The sequence below is a fragment of the Porites lutea genome, chromosome 8 (genome assembly GCF_958299795.1).
Source record: "Porites lutea chromosome 8, jaPorLute2.1, whole genome shotgun sequence".
Classification (NCBI taxonomy): Eukaryota; Metazoa; Cnidaria; class Anthozoa; order Scleractinia; family Poritidae; genus Porites; species Porites lutea.
The window spans coordinates 29,806,220-29,826,619 of NC_133208.1; the positions used below are offsets into that span (position 1 = coordinate 29,806,220).

The 20,400-nt window shown below is 39.3% G+C and overlaps 2 pseudogenes; both read right to left on the reverse strand.

Moving 5' to 3' along the window:
• Nucleotides 1–6,290: 6,290 nt before the first annotated feature.
• Nucleotides 6,291–13,359, reverse strand: LOC140946673 (uncharacterized; annotated as a pseudogene).
• A 1,805-nt stretch (nt 13,360–15,164) lies between these two features.
• On the reverse strand, nt 15,165–19,410 carry LOC140946675 (uncharacterized; annotated as a pseudogene).
• Nucleotides 19,411–20,400: the final 990 nt, after the last annotated feature.

Sequence of the window (20,400 nt, forward strand, 5' to 3'; positions counted from 1 at the left end):
TTACACTCTTGGACAAAAGGTGTTGAGATTTTGCACTTTCGTACCCACAGAACGCCTATCCCGCGGATTTGGTACCACTATGGCTCCTCCCCTCGCCCCACCCTGGTAAAATTTGTTTATTCGGGATCAGAAATGATCCAGCCGGGCTTCAACATTGTTTTTTGGGGGGCAGGGGGGATGGAGTATCTGTAGCTGCCAGCGCTTTCAAGCTTTATTTTGAAACTAGACGTAGTATCGTCCATTTTTCTCAACATTTTTTTCAAGATTGTAGATGGTGTTAGTACTGAGCCAGTTATACAACTATTTTGATTAAGATTCTAGTTGAACGTCACTATTTTTATCTTGTATAGTTAAGGTTAAAGGCGACAGACTTAGCCGCCCCTTTTCAAGTGTCACACAACGCATATGCGGGTTAAATAACTCGTTGTTCATTTTTGTTGTATTTACAATGACAGCTACTTGACACGGTCTTTTACTAGCGCTTGATATCGGTTAGCAGGGTATTAGACATAAATCAGTCTTCTTGTATCGTTTATAAATACGACTTAGAGTTCCCCAAGTAGGGCAACTTACTTTGTTACATCACAAGTGTCTGATATTGGGACAGACTGAGCGGGCCCACCAGCCCTCGGGTTTGCATTTCAACGCATATGCAGGCGTACTGAATTGAGCTCTTGGGCAAGAAAATAACTCATTGCCCCTTTTCTGGTTTTATTTCCAATGACATCAGTTCTTGAAACAGTTTTTTTTTTACTAACGCGTGCTGTCCGTTAATCGAATCTTGAAGTATGCTTAAAGCGCCCGAGAACGTTCGCGCGCTTGCACAATAGCGGCTGAACCTTTCGGTAGGTGACGGGTTTAACTCATACACATAGTAACGCTGACACTCTCTAACGCGTATCTGAACTGTCCTATAACAACAGTTTAATAATCCGTGGAAACAAACTTCCCTCCTCACGATACTATCTTCAAAGGTGGGATGCTCGCCATTCAGCCACCCAGTTAGATCAGAGCTGCATTTGCGAACGGGGATACAATTGTCTACCATTCTTGAATATGAACTTGACTGGAAGCGGTACGAGCCGGGGACGAGTCTGTTGTCTGAGTTACTACCATAGCCAAAGGACTGCTGTCGATTAGGTTCAGTAAGAACCGTATAGTCTCGGCACTGTGGTGCATCTGAATTAAAAAAAGGCAAGTGATGAGAAAACTATGGACCAAAATTGAATGTCTAATTGAGTTCTGCTAGATTTTCTACTGCTAGCTACCCGGGGGGAGGTGGGGGGGGGGGGGGGTACTCCCATACATTAGCTATACGTGTATGTGCCGTCCAACGGGGTCGTGATTTTGAAGCTCCTAGTTTAGAACGGGGTATCCATTTCAGAGGCGTTTTCTAGAGCGGGGTATAATATTTCGAACGCACGAAATCTCCAGTTCTGTAAGCAGCCATTTGAAATTATTCAACGACAGATTGCTTTTAAAAATACGGTTCAATGCGTTAACAACCAAACTGTTGTACTGCTTGTGGCACCCTGTGTTTTAGCGTGCAGGGCGGGCGTATTTTGGCGCGAGCCACGAGCGCTTACTCCGCCATCTTGGATAAATAGGCGCGGGGAAGTCTGGAACGAGTCCATAATGTACCCAAGGGAGATGGAGACGGAGTCAAAAGAAAGGGACGGGGGAGGAGAAGGAAAATCGTTAGCTTACGAGCGTGGTTCTGTGCGTGGTGAGACGGATTTTGCGTCATTATAATTGTCCACATTGTATCCACATGCACAGGAAACGTACTCCGGATGATTATGAAGAAGCATTTATTTGATGTATAAGTCTAACAAATAAAGAAATATCTTTTAAAAAAAAAAAAAAACAGGGCTATTTCAATTTACAAACTTTCTAGAACGGAGTATAAAAAATTGGCCCATTTCTAGAACGGAGTATCAGTTTTAGGGCGAATTTTAGAAAGGAGTATAAAAAAAATTGGCCCATTTCTAGCACGGGGTATCAATTTTAGGGAAAATATTTTTTAGAACGGGGTGCCAATTTGGAATCCCGGGCGGCACATATCCACCCAAAAAATACCCAAGTGCTTCCCCCCCCCCCCCCCCGGGCAGCTAGCACACAATGAACAGCTGAACATGGAAATTGGCATGTAACGGGAAAAACAAACCTCTAATTGTAGACATCTCACCGACCATAATCCTCTGATTCGCTCTCACGAGGGCTAGTGCTCGAAACTACCAGCTTCTCATTTCCCCACGCTGGCCAATCTTTTCTATAAACCTTTGAAAAAAACAATCTTTGTATTTCACTACTCCACTGACGCTACACCACAGTTTCTTTAGAAACCTTACCCCTTTATTCATCTTTAACTTAATAGCCAATAATATAAGCGCCATATAGCAGATTAAATTCCTCGGAGAGGGAGAGACCGGGGGTATGCAAAGGCAGGAGGCACAACGAAGATCTTAGAAAGAGTTATTCCATTACTGAGCCACGCAAAACATTATATGAATTACACCTTCCCTTGCTATGAAACTAAGGTAGCCTAGCTTTTTCAATCAAAACTTTCTCTTATCCTGGCGAAAGACAAAAGTAAACAGTTTCATTCACTTATAAAACTATGAAGTACTTTTAACAATGCTAAAAAAAAACGGAAATATTTTGCAGATAATTTTTAAGGGGTTTGTCATATTGCATGGTAACAGTGTCCTTTCTTAACTACCGGTAACTCAACTTTTTTTTAATAAGATAATTACTTAATATTTAAAACAGCCGCTTCCCTTTTAGTAAATGTATTATTATTAATGACCTATTTACTTTAAACGTAAAAAAATGTATCGATCTAAATGCGCAAATTTTTCTCGATAGAGCAATGATTTTGAGATTATATTCTTTTTTCCTTTAAAGTATTTTAAATATTTTTACTTGATCACCTCCTTTCAATTAATGCTGCATGAGTAGGTTATCTTTAACTTGTAAATGAAAGTTCTTATTAGAGACTTTTGTGTTCTCTTCTTGCTTATTCAGGTGCCTCGGTTTATTACTTGGCTGTTAATGATTGTTAACTCCTGATTATGCAAGATGCACAGCTATGTCAGCATAACTGCACGATTCCAACCAAGAACCTGAAAACGTGAGAATATCTAAGGAGAGGCGCCAGTCTTTTATCGGATGTTCGCCTCAAAATGCCAATTTTTTTATGCTCTAACCAAAAAGAAAAAGAGAAAACTAAATTAAAACCAATAAATAAACAAATACCGAAACAAAAGTTGCAAAAAACCCAAATTGCACTCCGCTTCAATAGTAACTGAGTTTTTCAATAGCTGTGTTATTTATACTCTTTTTATCATCGTTTTGAGCGTTTTTTTATGTTTTACTCAATATGGCAAAGGTTCTTACTGTCTGAACTTTGATAACTGATCAATTACGAGACACACTTGCTCCCCCCCTCCCTCCCCCATTATGCTACAAAAGATCTGAATAGAAAGTTATTTGCATTGTCGATAACAACATGTTATCACAGTCTGCTACACAGTGGGAGCCTTAAAATGTAAAATTTAAAACGAGACAGATTTAGCCATTTAATTCGGAACCAGGCAGGCAGTAATGAATTTCCGAATTAAATATTAAACAATTTTATTAGTTAGATGAGGTTTTTGTCATATTCGGCGGGAAAGTCAAGGTCGAGGTAAGAGTTATTAATCGAGCTGAAGGCGGAAACTTACCAAGACCTCGATTATTCCGAATATCACAAAAAGCCTTAACCAAAAATTGTTGCTTTCCACTATTTTCTCCTGTTTGAGGCAGTTTAACTGGTTCCAAGCCTGGTTTGTTCACAACTGAAAATAAAAAGGCCTTAGGATCGTATTGATCGTCCATTTTGCTTGCGTCTAAGAAACATGGAACACCAAAGAGTCATTATTTTAACTTCATTTTGAATAATGAACAACTTTCTATTAACTATGCAAACTGAAACAAGATGAAAGTCCCCCGATTCTAATCAAACACTTCTAAGGTTGCAGATTTACACACTAGCTATTTTCTGTTGCATCATTTTAACCTTACCAGCGGCATTCCATAATAAATGTATATCGTCAAAATTCTGGTAGAAAAATGACTTAAAAACAGATATTTTTGGTTCCTGTCCATAAGTATCCAAATCAGTTCGAAAAACTTGTTATTTTTTGGCTTATGGGCCTTAAAGATTTGAGATAGTGATTATTTTAGATGATGTAGCATGTAATGTTTGATCTCACGAGGGCTGCAGCTTGCTTATTTTAAGACAATATCTTATTATAAGTAACTTTTTTCTTCACTGACTGAATGTTTAAGCCTATAATTTTAGAATACCACTTACTATAATATCAGTCGGCAAATGCTCTCGAAGAACACATTTAAACAACATCATTAACAAGATAGTAATTGAGAACATTAAGGAGTGCGTTTTGAGATAAACTGATTTAAGAGGATGACGAGGAAAATTGTAAAAATTGTTTAGAGAAACCCTGTTGCTAGAAAGAAGAATTTGATTAGCACGTATCGCTAATACAGGCTGTATGTTAAAGTAGACCGAAATGTTTACAAAACCGCTAGCAAGAGTACCTCGATACATACTAATCAAATTCTTCTTTCTAGCAATCGGCTGGAGCTATCTCCATGATCTTTCACACACGTTTTTTAAAAAATTGAAACTACTATGAGGTACCCCGAGCAGAGGCTACATTTTTGCTGAGTGAGCTGTCGTGCAAAAAGTAGCTTAAGTGAAATTACATGTCAAACGTGCTTTGTTTCTACAGATAACAGCCGAACATCAAGATTGTCCATTTTTTACAGTATTTCTAACCATAAAAACTTCATTCCAAAATGTCTCGATAACGTTCTTGCAGATTTCGCTCAAACTATGTATTCAGTGTATTCGAGCCTAAGGCTGCGTGCAAACCGGCGCAGCAACTTCCAACATTGCTGCGCCAACAATGTTGGGAGTTGTTGGCTAAAAAATTTGACCGGTTTCAAACTTTGCGCAACAACACGCAAGAACATCCAACAACTTGCAACAGGGTGTGCAAACGGACGCAACATGTAACATCCAAGGCAATGTTGGTAGTTGTTGGCCAACAATGTTTCGTCCGTTTGCTCGGGGCTTAACACATACTGCTAACAACCAAACTGCTCTATGTAACCATGTATTATCGAAATTTGTGGGGGATTAAAGGCTGCAAACCTGCCAAGATGTTAAGCTTGTCGTTGATCACGAAAACCTTGAGAGTGAAGATTCAATCAAGCATCTAGGTGTTGTCATTCATAAGAATCTGACTTGGAATGACCATATCGAAACATTGATTGCGAAAGTGAATCAAAGAATTGGCTTGTTAAATCGTATCAAACATCTATTGCCTTTGGATGCGCGAGTCGCATTATACAATGTTTTAATAAGACCTCTCTTCGACTTTGCTGATACCATCTGGGGAGACAGAGCTAATATTACATTAATGCATGATTTACAGCTCTTGCAAAATTAAAGGCCGCCAAAGTTATCCTTGATTTGTCCAACTATGCTTCATCTACCGACGCTCTCAAAACACTCGGATGGCCTACCTTACTTCAAGAGCGCCTTGTACATAGATACATTACCTTTTTTAAGTACATCCACGGACTTGTAGATCACAATTTTAATATTTTGAGAAACTCTGACATCCATAGTTATAACACTAGAGTGAGAAGGAACGATTTCCGTCTTCTTCTCGTTAAAAGGAATTACGGAAAGCAGAGACTTTTTTATCAGTGCGCTAAGGAATGGAACATGTTAGACGCATCTTTTAAAGAAATTAACTCTCTTCTTCTTTTTAAACAGAACATTAAAAGCTATATATTTTAGATATTTTATAGCTTTTAATATTTTAATCTATCTGACTTTTTAACATTTTTAACCTGTAGCTAGTATGATTTAGGTTTTTAGTTCTTAACTTTTTACTTATTATTACTATTACGCATTCATTTATCTAAGATCATTTATTTTTCTATTGTTTTACAGGGCCTCACTGAATATCGCTCTTTGTGAAGTGAGCTCCCTGTATAAGGATTGTTATTTATGTTCTCTAACATTTCTTAGCCTCTTTTCATACAGATGCAAAGAGTTTTTTACTTATAAGCCTACTGGGACAATCGATTTTAGAGATTATTTATAGTTACTTATCATAATGCATAAGAAGATAACAAGCCTATTACTTAAACAAAAAAGCCGGTTGTAACTCATTAGAATTATTTAACTTGCGTTGTTTCGTAAAACGTTTCTATTTCTCCTGGTGTGAACACGTATGTTCCTGCCAGGAATGTTTGGGCGAAGGTACTGCTGTAGGTGTACCCGCTCGGTGGGCTGTAAGTATAGCCAAGGTTACTATACGAATTGCGAATGGATGACGCGAATTCTGATATGTACAAGTCATGTCTATGGAATGTTGCCTTCTGGAGCTATATTTCCTTGTCTGAGGCAGCCTAACGGGTGCCCATCCTGGCTTGTTTACAAGTGAGAATAAAAAGGCGTTTGAGTCGTACCAATACCTAGAGCCAGAACCTACAACAAAATAGAGATGGAATAAAAGTGACATTTGGGACATTTTTCTGATAGACACATGCCACAAGATAAAGGTTCGTTTACATTTTATACCTTCCTTTACACTGATATATGTATGTTTTGTAGAATGAACACCAGACACATCCAAAAAAAAAAAAAATGATGATGAGGGCGCGATATAGCACTGTCTTTTTGCCAGCCCAGTACTAAAGGAGGGGGGCGTAAGGGTTTGCGGTATTGCGGTATTGGGTTATTTTTGGTGCGGTGTTGCGGTAATTTTTATTTCAAAGTACGGTATTGCGGTTTTCAGAGTCCAAGCGGTGTGCGGTAAATTTGAATTTCATGTCGCGGTAGTCGGTGAAATATCCTTGCGTTGCGGTGATCTGCTTCTTTTTCATGACAAGAGGATACAAATCCTAAAAAGGTCTCCCTGGCTTACCTGCATGACCTACGTGTCTTCCACGTTGCACAGTCGGGGGTCGTATTTCGCAAATAGTTCAGACAAATCGTTTGGCTTGTAATTTCACTTAATACTTGATATGATTAACGACATTAACTTTTTTATCCAATGATACGTAAACATGTCGCATTATTTATGACCTCATGGTCGACATTGTGGAAATAGTCGGCTTGGGTTATACTCGCTCTTTATCAACCTCATCGTCACTTTTGTGCCACTCGCGAAACAATGGCGAGCGATCCAGAAGATCAATTAAGTGAATAGACAGATACTCCAGCAAATAGTGAGGTCAGTGAAGTCGTTATAAACTACGTAATGTCGAGATAATCTATGAAGAAGGGGTTGGCTCAAAATTACTACTCGTCCTTCTCGTTGTGCATGCAGGACTATAGAATGTACTTGTATCAGGGGCACCCAACGAGAATATAGTTCAAAACCACTTAAACATAACATTGTTGAACGTATTTTAACATTTTAACGGTAGATGTAGGCATATTTTTATCCCCTAAAAATTTTTTATCTGTTCGGATTTCCTAGCTGAAAGTCTAATGATCCGAAAATTATAGGGGTCAAAACTTGCCTTTCAGCCAGAAAAAAGGCTCCCGAGAATTCTTGGTGATCTTTTTAGGGTAAAAATCCGTTAAAAATGGGCAATTATACCATTTTTTAGATGTTCGAAAATCCAGCTAGGAGAGGCACGCGAGCAAGAAATTTTACAACAAATATTCCGAAAATTCTAGATCTCAAATCGTCTTCCGAACAGATATTTTCCAAAAATTGATGCTAGCTAGGTGCCCCTGTAGTTTTCGTGTGTTCTTAGCTCGGTAGCAAGGTGGTTTTGCGTGGTTTAGTCACGACTGAGGGGCGAAACAGCTTCCGTCCCAGTCTCCTGGCCGCGCCCGCCTTTTTTACTCAGCGCGCCCAACCAAAACCGCCATGCTACGCAGGCTAGTTAGGCTTGGATAAATTCTGCTCGTAAATTGGCTTATTCCCATGCCGGCAGTGCTCGTAAAAATCGCTTATTCTGCTCAAAATTCTACTCGGACACCCTTATTGTGCTCAAATTCTGCTCGGTATCCGAAAAAGTTTTCGGCCCCTCAGGCCGTATTTATTTTCGCAAATATAGTAAGGAATCTGGGTCTAGTAATTCATGTTACTTTAATGTGAATAATCGAATTAATCACAAGGTATTTTTCCATTTGTTTTTTATTTAGTTTTAAATTTTTCTTACAACTGTTATGCAAATCATTAGCGCCGCTGACTTTCCCTTATTCTGCTCAAATTCTGCTCGAAAAAGCCCTATTCTGCCGGCAGAGTGCTCGCCTCATTAATCGCTTATTCTGCCCGAAATTCTGCCGGCAGAATTTGTCCAAGCCTAAGGCTAGTGTGTGCTGTGTGCCCTTCGAATCCCAAAGGCAGCCCTGGTCGACGCCTTGAAACCCTCAACACAGAACCGAGTTAATTGTCAACCTGAAACAACCTCATAAAAGTGAAAGTACAATACTAGGAAACTCCTGTTGTATCATTTACGTAAACATATACATGTAATGAACAAAATTAAACGAGTGCGATGATCTTATGTTTATTGTACATGTACGCTTGAAATCGAAACACCTTGATTTTGAAACACTGACATAAAAGTATTATTTTTATTTGAAAGGAAGATTTGTAGGATTGGCAACGTCAACTTTTTCCCATTTGTAACTGCGGTTTCGGTATTTGGCTAAATTTTGATGCGGTATTACGGTATTCTCGCGCTACCATGTGCGGTATTGCGGTATTCGTACCCCCCTTACGCCCCCCTCCTAAAGTTTCCAATAGCTCATGGATACGTCATGGATGGTGTCGCGGGTTTAATTCCTATCTGGAACTCGAGAATTTTTTTAGTTCTTCTCTTGTCAACATATATCATTCCAGTTAACATTAAAAAAGCAAATAAACACTTTGGAATACACGGCCGATTACCCCCTGAATTGAAATCCACACATTATTAATCATGACCCTGCTTACATCTATACCCTCGACAAGAATAACTCCAAACACATCCAATTAAAACGAAAAATGTAAATCACTGGGTCGCATAGTAATATACAATTAATGGAACAAAATTTACAGATGCTAAGTGCTTTATAAATTATTGATAAAATAACCATGAGAATGTGTCAGGAGCCTGCAGTGTTTCATTTTTAAAATTAAACTAAAATTGCTTACAATAAAACCTCCCTCAAGCAGCCACTTTTTGAACGGGAGGTTAACAATCGGGGTCCTGAAACCTAAGGGACTGTTCGCTTACCGGAGCTAAGGTTTTCGTCCATGAGAGCTGTTTAAAAGCAAAAATTTGCAATGACAAAGCAATAGATTCGAGCAAAAAATATTTGAAGAATAATAAAGAAAATGTCGGGTGATTAGATATTTCCTGTTGCAACTTGTATAGAGCAAATCTGTTAAAATCATGATCGACAAAAAAATCTGTTGCTGTAGTTGTTTTTTGCCACATTTGCTAATTCCTTGTGAGTCAAGGAGGGGGGTCCTCGGTTTTAGAGGGGCGAGGGGGTGCGCGTCCGAACCTAGATCCGCCAACCTGAATCCTTTATCGCCTACTGCTTAACCATGCAAGGTCAAACTGACTCCGCATTGCTCAGTACCAAGCTATCAAGCAGCACTTTTAGCCCAACATATCCATGCAAGTAACTGCAAAGGTACAGGAAACCGCCCCTTACAATGGGCACTTACGCCAGGATTTACTGGTGTATCCTCCAAAAATGTATCTCCCGACCCTTATTATTGTCACAGTCGGACCCTTGCCGTCACATTGGGAGTGAAATGTACTTGCAGCCCAGCCGTCCGCGGATGCACGCCAACAGCGTTTCCAGAGAGAATTAACACTTTTTGCCACAGGTGCCAGCCAGTTGCTTAACGAGGTTAAATAATTTTTGTTGCTTCCCACAATAACGGAGTCGTGCAAACCTGGGAGGAAACAAAATTTACTTCTTTTATTTGGCCAAAAACACGGTTATGGCCAAGGATATAAGTAGAACTGTTTAAAAATTCTTCATTAATTCATTTCCTTGTCAAGTGCAACGGGATCCAAGTGACAAGAGACTGGATATCAAGTGCCACTTTATTTTCTGGCGAGGAACGTTTTAGTCTGGCTTTAGTATTTCAAATCCAAACTCTAGTGAAGGCTCCCCCTTTCCCTTTAATAACCTGCTACACACAGGACAACCTCTAACAATGACCCTCATTTAATAGCAATATGAAAGACCATAACCGTCAATACTATACAAATTCAAGTTAAGAAGTCTGAGTGATGTTGTGATAGTGCCGTAACAAATTTGTCTTGAACTGGATATAATGGCTGTTCAATCTCTACAATCTGTAACCATGGTCTCCATTAAGGATTATGTTACATGTCACTAAATGTTCAATTTATGTCTGTGAGGACCTTACATGGGCGGATCTAGGCGTAGGGCGCAGGGGTGCGCACTGCACCCCCTAAGATCACCTACGGCTTTATAATACAACTGGTATACTGCAAATAAAACTATGTGGTTTATTGGTGTTGAAGTAAAACTTGAAGCGAGGTTGAAGCATTTATGTTAAACGCCGTAAAAATGGTAGTTTAGCACTCAAAAAGCCTAATGTAATAGGCTCCTGGTTTACGTCACCAGTCAGTTAAGCAATTCCTTAGAGGTGCGACCCCACCCTAGAAAAATCCTAGACCCGCCCCTGCCTTGCCGCATAAGACAAACCTGCAGCTGAGCTACGTTGTACTGCCACATTGATCCTGGCCTTCTTCGTTCTAATGCTGTTTGTTGCCATACATTCGTACAAACCGTTGTCAGCCGGGTTTAGGTTCTTAATGGTTAATGTACCCCTGTGTACCTCAGTCCTGCCGGCAGGAAAAGGTAACACCGCTCGAATCCAGGTTACTACAGGACGAGGATAGCCTTCAGCTTGACAGGTTACTTGAAAGGTAGTGCCTTGTACTGGTGTGGCAAGTGCGGGTGGAACTTTTGTGAAGATTGGAAGACCTGAAAAGAAAAATTATCTGGTTTACAGTATAAAGCCCTAATGGTCCAAACGATTGCAACTGAGAAAGATGACGACCCATAGATCTTTTCTTTTTCAGGAAACTTTGTACAAGATTTTTATCGGTATAGCAGAAAGGAAAAGTAAAGCAGAAACCAATTCAAATGATTGGTTAGTAACTCTTTCAATGTCTTTTTTTAGAATTTGAAGATACGGCTACTCAGATGCAAAAAACCGTATTAAAAGCGTGTGAAAAGGTCACAAATCGTCCCAGGCATTTTACAAGGTGTTTCATCAGTGAGGCATCAGGCTAGCTCAATAAACTCACTCTAAGGTAACATGTCAGGGGGAGTGTCCCCGATTAGTTCACCACTTGTGTTGCGCAAAAAGCTATGACACGTTAATAATAAAAGTTATTGTTTGATTGATTGATTGAAGATGGTGCTCTATACCTTTAAGACTTACAGGTTTCCTTGGGTGTTTAAAAAAGTGATGTTCAATTCTCGCAGCCTTACCTTGCGAGGACACGAAACATATACTGACATATCAAACAAAATTAAACGGCCTTATATTTAAGAACCTCAAAAGTAAAATACTTCTCTCACCTCGAACAGATAAGTTACTTGTGGCCTCAGACGATCCAAGAATGTTTCTGGCTGCACATGTGTACGGCCCAGCATCGCTGTAATTCAGATTTCTAACGATCAACTCTCCTTCTTTAATCAAATACTTTGCACCCGATAGAAGTTTTATGCCCATAAATTGCCATTCCACGACAGGGGAAGGATTTCCTACGACCGTGCAATAAAACGCCGTATTTCCACCTTCATCTCGAGTCTGTTTATTCGGCGACAACATCACTTGTGGGGCAGATATCGATTTTCCAGGCCTTCCAGGTGGTCCCGGCATTCCTTTTGGCCCAGGCTTTCCTTTGTCTCCCTTTTCTCCTTTCGGTCATGCGGGACCCGTCATTCCTGTTTTTCCGGATTTTCCAGGAGGTCCTATGGGACCTTGAGGACCTTTTTTTCCTTTTGGTCCCCTCCTGCCACGTGGTCCCCTCGCTCCAATGGGTCCAGGATACCCGGGGGGACCTGCAGGACATACCTTTTCACTTGACCTACAGTACGTGGTGGGCATAAGTTGTTCAAACTGTTTGCTGATTTCTTTTTTCACTTCTTGTATGGTGATGCCAGTTGAAGTGTCGTTCAAACTGTTTCTTCGCTTTCTTACCCGGTTGGTGGCTGATGCCTTTATTGGTAACGGGCTGGCTGCAGTAAAGTAAAATTAGATAATACCTGTTAATTACCCACTGATAAATTGTAAAAATGAGCAAGATCGAGAAGGAACGAAAGAATGATACGGCTGACATTTCTGATAAAGGTAACTTACAAAAGAACTAGAATCGAATCTTAAGATCTGCGCACGAGTTTCAAGCCAACTGAGATCTTCAATACACTTACTTTCAATCGCTCTTGTAATCCCATAAGGATTAAGAAAGGTTTTTCAAATTAGACTGAACTCCTTTGAAAAAAACGGAAATATCTCCATGAATAATCTCTTAATACAAGCCTTTTGTCTATACTGATCTATAATGTCCATACTATTCGAAAATTTATCCAGAAAGTGCTAAACGAAAATAGCTCAATCTAAAGCAAACATATAAATCTAAAAATGAATTGCCAAGAATTGGGTAATTATTGCTTGAAATTGATCAGGCAATACCTTTCAATCCCGAGACCCCAAATAGCCTCAAACCAGAAGCACATGCAGGCCCCACTTAAAGAAATGTTTAAGGAACCTCATCTAATGTCGTCTAGCTAAAAATCCTAAAAAGACAATCTTGTTGAAAAGCTGTATAGTAATGATATCGACTATCTGGCGCGTGAAGGAATCTTGTTCTGCCCTTGTAGACACATTATTTATAAATTCAACTTCATTTACGCTGTAGATCTCTTCGGCTTTTTTATCAGTGACAGTGGCATAATTACTGACATCTAGGGAGCATTACAAAACAGTTTCATACAGTCTAAGTGAGATTAAGTTAAAATCTGATACTATTTTGGAATTGCAAAAGATCCCGTGTTGTTAACGCGAACTCACGTCATAAAACGTTATGTCTTAACCGAGGGAGGATATAAAAGCAGGTGTAGACATCCTCAATGTACATAAGGCCATCCAAGTAAGAAGAGTAAGAATAAATTTTACCTGAGGTATAGAAGTTACCATCATCTGAAACTTGTGTCTGCATCTTCTTGGAAAGGTCCATTGCGATATCTTTTGTCGGTGAGAAAGTCATCCTGTCAAGATTATCAATCGTGTCACGCTTAGTGCAAGGAACACAGTAAATACGAGATTCCAGTGAAATCAGTCGTTCGTTTGTTGCTTCATTTTTCACCCAGAGACATCCGCAAACTAAAACTAATACCACCGAAAGGAACGATGGTCTAATTGACGGAACAAACTCAAGTACTCGTCGAGATTTTGAAGAGTTTACGGTTTTCATTTTTGTAGTTTTACGATCGTTTTGTTTCACAGCCACTCGAAGACGGAAGTTTGAGGGAAAGTTGCAAGTTAAACCTAATCCGCTTCTGATTTAGCCCAGAAAAACAAGTGTTAGCTTACATTAGATTGACGTAAGCTGTAACTTTTTTCTTGTTGCACTCAAACGTGGTCGAAGTTGCAATAGTTTCCTTATTCTAAAATAATTGCAGAAATAAATTAAACATCACGTTTACAGGAAAGGTAAGAGGTTGAACACGTGACCATTGGCTTTATTCTTCATTCTTGATAACGTGGAGAGAATAAGGTTTCTCTTTTTTAACAAACATTCGAGCATGAGTAATTTATTTAATTCAATTCTTTTCTTCTGTTACAATCACTCCAAGTTTGAGGGAAAGTTGCAAGTTAAACCTGATCCCTTCTCCTTAAGCCCATAAAAACAAGTGTAGTAAATTAGCTTACATTTGATTGACGTAAGCCGGGCTGCTCTGCCTGATTTGTTAACCTTCCTCCTGTTGCACTCAAACGTGGTCAAAGTTTCAACAGATAGCATGTTTTAAATTATTGCTGAAATCAAACATCACGTTTACAGGAAAGGAAACAAGTTTGACCACGCGATCATTAACCCTCATTATTGATAACGTTGAGAGAATGAAGCTCTCTTTTTATGACAAACATGAGTAATTTTATTGAATTTTAATTCTTTTCTGTACATTAACAATTAATACTAGTCCGTAAACGTGATCTTTTATTTATTTATTATCAGTAGAAATTTCCCATAAAGGTATATTTTATTTATAATATAGGTGACGAATTACTCCTTAATTTTGGCGCGAAATTTTAGCGTTAATTTGTAATTTCACATGTGAAATTACTAAATTGCCGTGGCAACCTGCCGTACGTCTCAGTGTCAAGATGGCCACGAAGTTTTAAAATGTCATGAATGAAGATGTCAGGGCATAAAAAGACGCTTTAGAAAACCTGACACGAAAGAGCACATCAAGAAGGATTCTTAGAGGTATGTTGTCAAATATATTCTGAAAACTTAAGCCAAATTTCAGCTCTAAACGTTTGAGAGAGTAGAGTTCACGATCGATCGATACGATCCAGTATAAAAAAGTCAAAAATCCTCGATTGCTAACGTAATTCGTCACCCATGATATTAATAGGTAATCAAATGGTATACTCTTGAAATTAGGCAATAATTTCACTTGCGTTTTGTCCAAATCCTAATAATTTCCCAAAACGCGCGTGAAATTATTCCCTAATTTCACTCGTCACCATTTGATTACACATACTAATATTTTATATAATAGGTCAGTCATAAAGGATACTGATGTACCTCAGATTTTATACGTAGGGCTTACATGAGGTAGTAACCCAACGCTGGTAATTTTAATTACTACACTGCTAGAAGGTGATCGTCACGTGACTGCAAGCAGTCTATTCCTATATATGAGATAGTGTTGCCGCATTAAGAAATTAGTAATCTTAATTTTTGATTACTAATATTAGTGGTATCGCATTGGGAAACAAAGCAGTGAGGACAGCCTGGTTCAGTAAAATATCACTGTACTGCTTCTTTTTTTTTTTTTTTTCAACTTTGTTTGCTCGGAAGCTGAGATTTCTTTGCCCTCATGATAAAGAAGCAACTGTTTTCTGACAGATGACAGCATAGCTGCCCCCAGACTCGTATCCAGGTGAAAAAAGATCAGCGCAGTTGGACCAGTTGTAGATATCAAAATCATTTATGTTTTGACAATTCTATTTTTCGTTTGTTTGTAAAATGATGTAGTATACGTTCTAATGATTGTGTTCTGATTTAGATATAAGGGGCTTGCTTAGTGCTGTAGATTCGTTCACCTCTAAGCGTCTACTTGTACAATCAGCTCAGCTCAAATATCAAAGCCGGTGTCACGCATTATATTAATTAGGTTGTTTCGTAAAAGGTTTCAACTTCGTCTGGTGTGAACATGTAAGTTCCTGCCAGGAATGTTTGGGCGAAGGTGCTACCGTAGCTGTATCCGCTTGGTGGGCTGTAAGTATAGCCAAGGTTGCTGTAAGAATTGCTATTAGATGACACGTAGTTTTTGATGTTAATGTCAAATCCTGCTCCGAATGTAGGCCCGCCGGTTGAGTGAAAGTTTATGGAATGTGCTCTGCTAGAACTATATTTCCCTGATTGAGACAATTTGACAGGCGCCCATCCTGGTTTGTTTACCAGCGAAAATAAGAAGGCTTTTGAATCGTATTGATACCGGCCAGAACCAGAAGCTAAGAGAAATGAAAGAAAACTTTTCTAAGATAAGTTAGCGACATTGTCCTTGTGCCTGTCATAATGATGACGATGATAGTGATGATTATTATTAATTAAAGACAATAAATACCTTATTCTCATAAAACAAATTCGATCGAGTGTTTTTTCTTAGCCGAAATTTGCAAATTTCACCAAAAACTTGCGATGAAGTACGTTAGTCGCTACTTTTACAATATGGGAATTGAAGGATGGAGGATAGCAGATGGGCAAGAAAGTCAGAACAATATCGATATTTTGGAACCTCAAAATTATTATTATTATAGCATTAGCCTGGAATTTGGGCACGTTTTGACAAGCTAGAAATGCTTCACTTATCAACCAGAACTCTGGAGAAGGGGTGGGAGGTGGCCCTCATTCACACCATGTGTGTGTAGGAGGGGCGGTCCTCGCCCCTTGAGGAACTAGGGGATATGGGCTCGCACCTAGAACTATTAACCTAGAACCTTTGTACGCCAATGCTTAACCATGTATGAAAGGTAGAATCACATGATTCCATATTGCTAAGTACCAAGCTGCACTTTTAGCTGAACATATCACTGCCAATTACGCCAAAGGTATAAATGCCACTGCCACGGCTTACAATGCTCACTTACCCCATGAAATACTTGTGTATCCTCCGAAAATATATCTCCCGACCCTTATTATTGCCACAGTCGGGCCCTTGCTGTCACATCGTGAGTGAAATGTACTTGCAGCCCAGCCGTCCATGGATGCACACCAACAGCTCTTCCAGAGAGAATTCACTTTTTTTGCCACAGGTGCTAGCCAGTTTCTTAACAAGGTCAAGTAATTTCTGTTGTTTCCCACAATGACTGAGCTTTCAAATCCTAAGTATTTAAAGCCAACGTCCATAATTTTTTTTTTAAAGTTTTTAAAATGTTACAAAAACTAAATTTATTGAGTAAAAGAGTAACATTGCAAGTGACTAAAGAAAGCATGTATGACGTCATTTGCGCGCTATTAAGGAATTTTAAGCATTTTAAAAGATCATTGAAAATCAAGTAAACATGCATGTCTTAAGCTGCAAATTTCTGTAAGCGCAACGTACACTCGCTATGATAGTAGCTCTCGTCTGGATTTAGCAGTGATTAGATGGTTTTTGAATGCCTGAAAAAAAAAAAATAAAGCAAAGAAACAACAAAAACAAAAATTAAATATATTTATTCGGTATAGCCGTATAGTTCTTGCAGTGGCAAAGTTAGACTTCCGAAAAACTATCCTTCATAATGAACACTCTTATTTGCTGTTTAACCAAGATCGCAGGCTGGATAAGACGATTTGCATTACTGACATGAACATTTAATCTAAGGGTACCTGATTCTTGCTTTTGGGCATTGTATAATTGCGCACTGGGAAGCTATTGTTTGGTGGACACTCATTGACAAGCAATTTATTCAGTAAGTTCCGTACGCCCAAATGCCCAGTGCCCAATTTTCAAAGCAACCTTTTATTGAAGTAGGTATATACAGAGTAGCCTCAGAGTGAGACGGTGCCTTCAATACAAACCTGAACGATGCACTTGAACTGCTAGGTTGATTCTTTTCTTCTTTGTTCCCATAATGTTAGTAGCTACGCAGTCGTAAAAACCGTTGTCAGCAGGACTCAAGTTGTTAATCGTAAGTGTGCCTTGGTTTATACTAGTCTTTCCAGCAGGTAAAGGCATTGCTGCTCTAGTCCAGGTTACCGCGGGGAGAGGATATCCGTCAGCTTGACATGTTACTTGAAACGTAGTGCCTTGAACTGGTGTGGCAAGTGAAGGTGGAACTTTTGTGAAGACTGGAAGACCTGAAATAGAGCCAATAAATGATCGACCAGCATGCATAGAATATAATGGGGTAGGAGTTCTTTGAGGCCAGCGGCACATATCCAGCAAAAATTAACCTAAGTAACCTCTCCGGGTGGTCTAAGCTAAAAAGGGAGAAGGAGAAGGATGGTGTTCTGTGCCCTCTCGTTCATGTAAGGTCCAAATTTTCCTGTCATGTGTTAATATCTTAAACATTATTTATTGTCTTTATGTTTGTATGGCTCAGATTAAACGTTGAACTACTCTCGTGACTACTAGCCTAGTGTTAATGAGCGAAATCTGTAGTCCTTGATCATTTGTCTCATTATGTAATGATTTACGCACTAATTTGTAATGGTAACAGGACTGAGTGAAGTCCAATTCGGTCTGTAATCATACGAGTGATAAATTAAATCGGACGACCGCGTAGCGGGAGTCTGATTTGTTTAATCACGAGTATGATTACAGACCGAATTGGACGACACGAAGTTCTGTTACCAATTAATCATAACTTTAACAAAATTTGTGATATAATAGGCTATTTTTTAAATCAAAACACAAGAAATTTGAAAGTTTGTTTTCAGTGCTAGCAGTGAAAAAAAAAGCCATTTAAGCGCGCGTGTGATGGCGTGTACTGTCCAATTAATTAGGCATGACGCGTACTGTCCTATTAAACTGTCCAATTAAGGCTGAAATCAGGGCAGTTGATAGCCAATCAGATTTGACAATTTTGTTATAGTTATGATTAATTATGGAATCATGCTGATTACACTTGATTGACTGTAGTAATCATTGCATTGCATTATCATTGTTATAAACTGTAACTTTATGTTAAACCTTTTGCAATACTGTAACTAAATAATTATAGTCATGCAAATAAAGCTGATGTTGTTGTTGTTGTTGTTGTTGTATGAGTGAGTAAATTTCAAGTTTGGCGTTATACACTGCTTAATAAATAAGAAAAAATGAAAGAAGAGATAAAAGTACATGATTAAACAATTAACGGTGCCATCAGTTTATATTCAAACCTTATATTCTCGCATTCTTGGAGCACAAAAAGGCCTACAAAATCAAGCAGCCAGATATAACAAAACTCTAAGTTAAATGGTCCTCTTACCTCGAACAGTCAAGTTGCTAGTGGCCTCAGACGATCCAAGAATGTTCCTGGCAGCACATGTGTACGGTCCAGCATCGCTGTAACTCAGATTTCTAACTATCAACTCTCCTTCTTTAATCAGATACTTTGCACCTGACAGAAGCTTTGTGCCCTTAAATTGCCATTCCACGACTGGGGAAGGGTTTCCTTCAACCGTGCAATAAAATGCCGTATTTCCTCCCTCATCTCGTGTCTGCTCTACTGGCGACAACGTCACTTGTGGAGCAGATATCGATTATCCAGGCCTTCCAGGTGGTCCCGGCATGCCTTTTGGCCCAGGGTCTCCTTTATCTCCCTTTTCTCCTTTCGGTCCTGCGGGACCCGTCATTCCTGTTTTTCCGGATTTTCCAGGAGGTCCAATGTTACCTTGAGGACCTTTCTTTCCTTTTTGTCCCTTCCTGCCACGTGGTCCCCTCGCTCCAATGGGACCAGGATATCCGGGGAGTCCTCCAGGACATACCTTCTCACTTGACTTACAGTACTTGGTGGGCATAAGTTGTTCAAACTGTTTGCTGATTTCTTTTCTCACTTCATGTATGGTGATGCCGGTTGAAGTGTCGTTCAAAACGTTTCTTCGCTTTCTTAACTGCATGGTTGCTGATGCCTCTTTTGATAACAGGCTGACTGCAGTAAGTTAAGATTAAGAAATTTTTTAATATCCATACTAATTCAGTAATACCTAAAATAAATAAGGGAGAAAACAAATTAACGATAAGGTTGACATTTCTACCACAAAATTAAGCTTTTCAGAGATTGCGTTCCACAAAAAGGTTATTAACACATTTGGAACTAACTTTTTAATTTGTCCCCAATCTTCTTCTCTTTCTGCTTCCAAGGGAAAGCCAAGCTCATTCTTGATAAAAGCACACATTTCAAACCCCCGGGGAGGGGGGTGCTCAACAAATGTTTATACGGGGAGGCTCCACCTCGAGGTTCAACCCCTATACCTCTTTTTGCCTTGAAAAAGGTACCCCTTTCGTAAACTACCTTCCATTGACAAATGGCACGCCTTTCACAAACCTTGTAAAGAACTTTGCATCTCTTTTAACTGCTGTAAATGCACTGTCTTTTAAATAGGAATCAATCAGAAAAATAGAACGTTTTTCTTTTACAAAGCCAAAAATTCATCTGTTAGCCCCTTTGGGCCCTTTCACAGACCAAATGACTGATTTCCCTACACTTTTATATACTTCCACAAATGAAATCCCTACCCTTTCATATTCCTTAAGCCTGAAAAAGATACTCCTTTTGGGGATACGAAGCCGCTCCGTATAGGACATCCTAGGGAGTACCCACCCCCCCCCCCCCCGCCGGGGTTCAAACCAACTGAGACCTATCAATAAACGCACATTTCATCTTGCCACCCTATCGGCTATCCCTAAGACTCCTTAACCGAACTCCTCTAAAGCCGTTTAAGAAAAAAAATTCTCAAATTTTACGCTACCGTAACAACTTTATTCACATAGAGCTAAAAAATTTTATTTTCCTTGAAGAAATAAGCTCTACAACAAACAGATAAACGCAGAAAAAAAAATGCTGTGCACTTATTGCCAAGTTTGTAACGCCATCCACGCTCAACCTT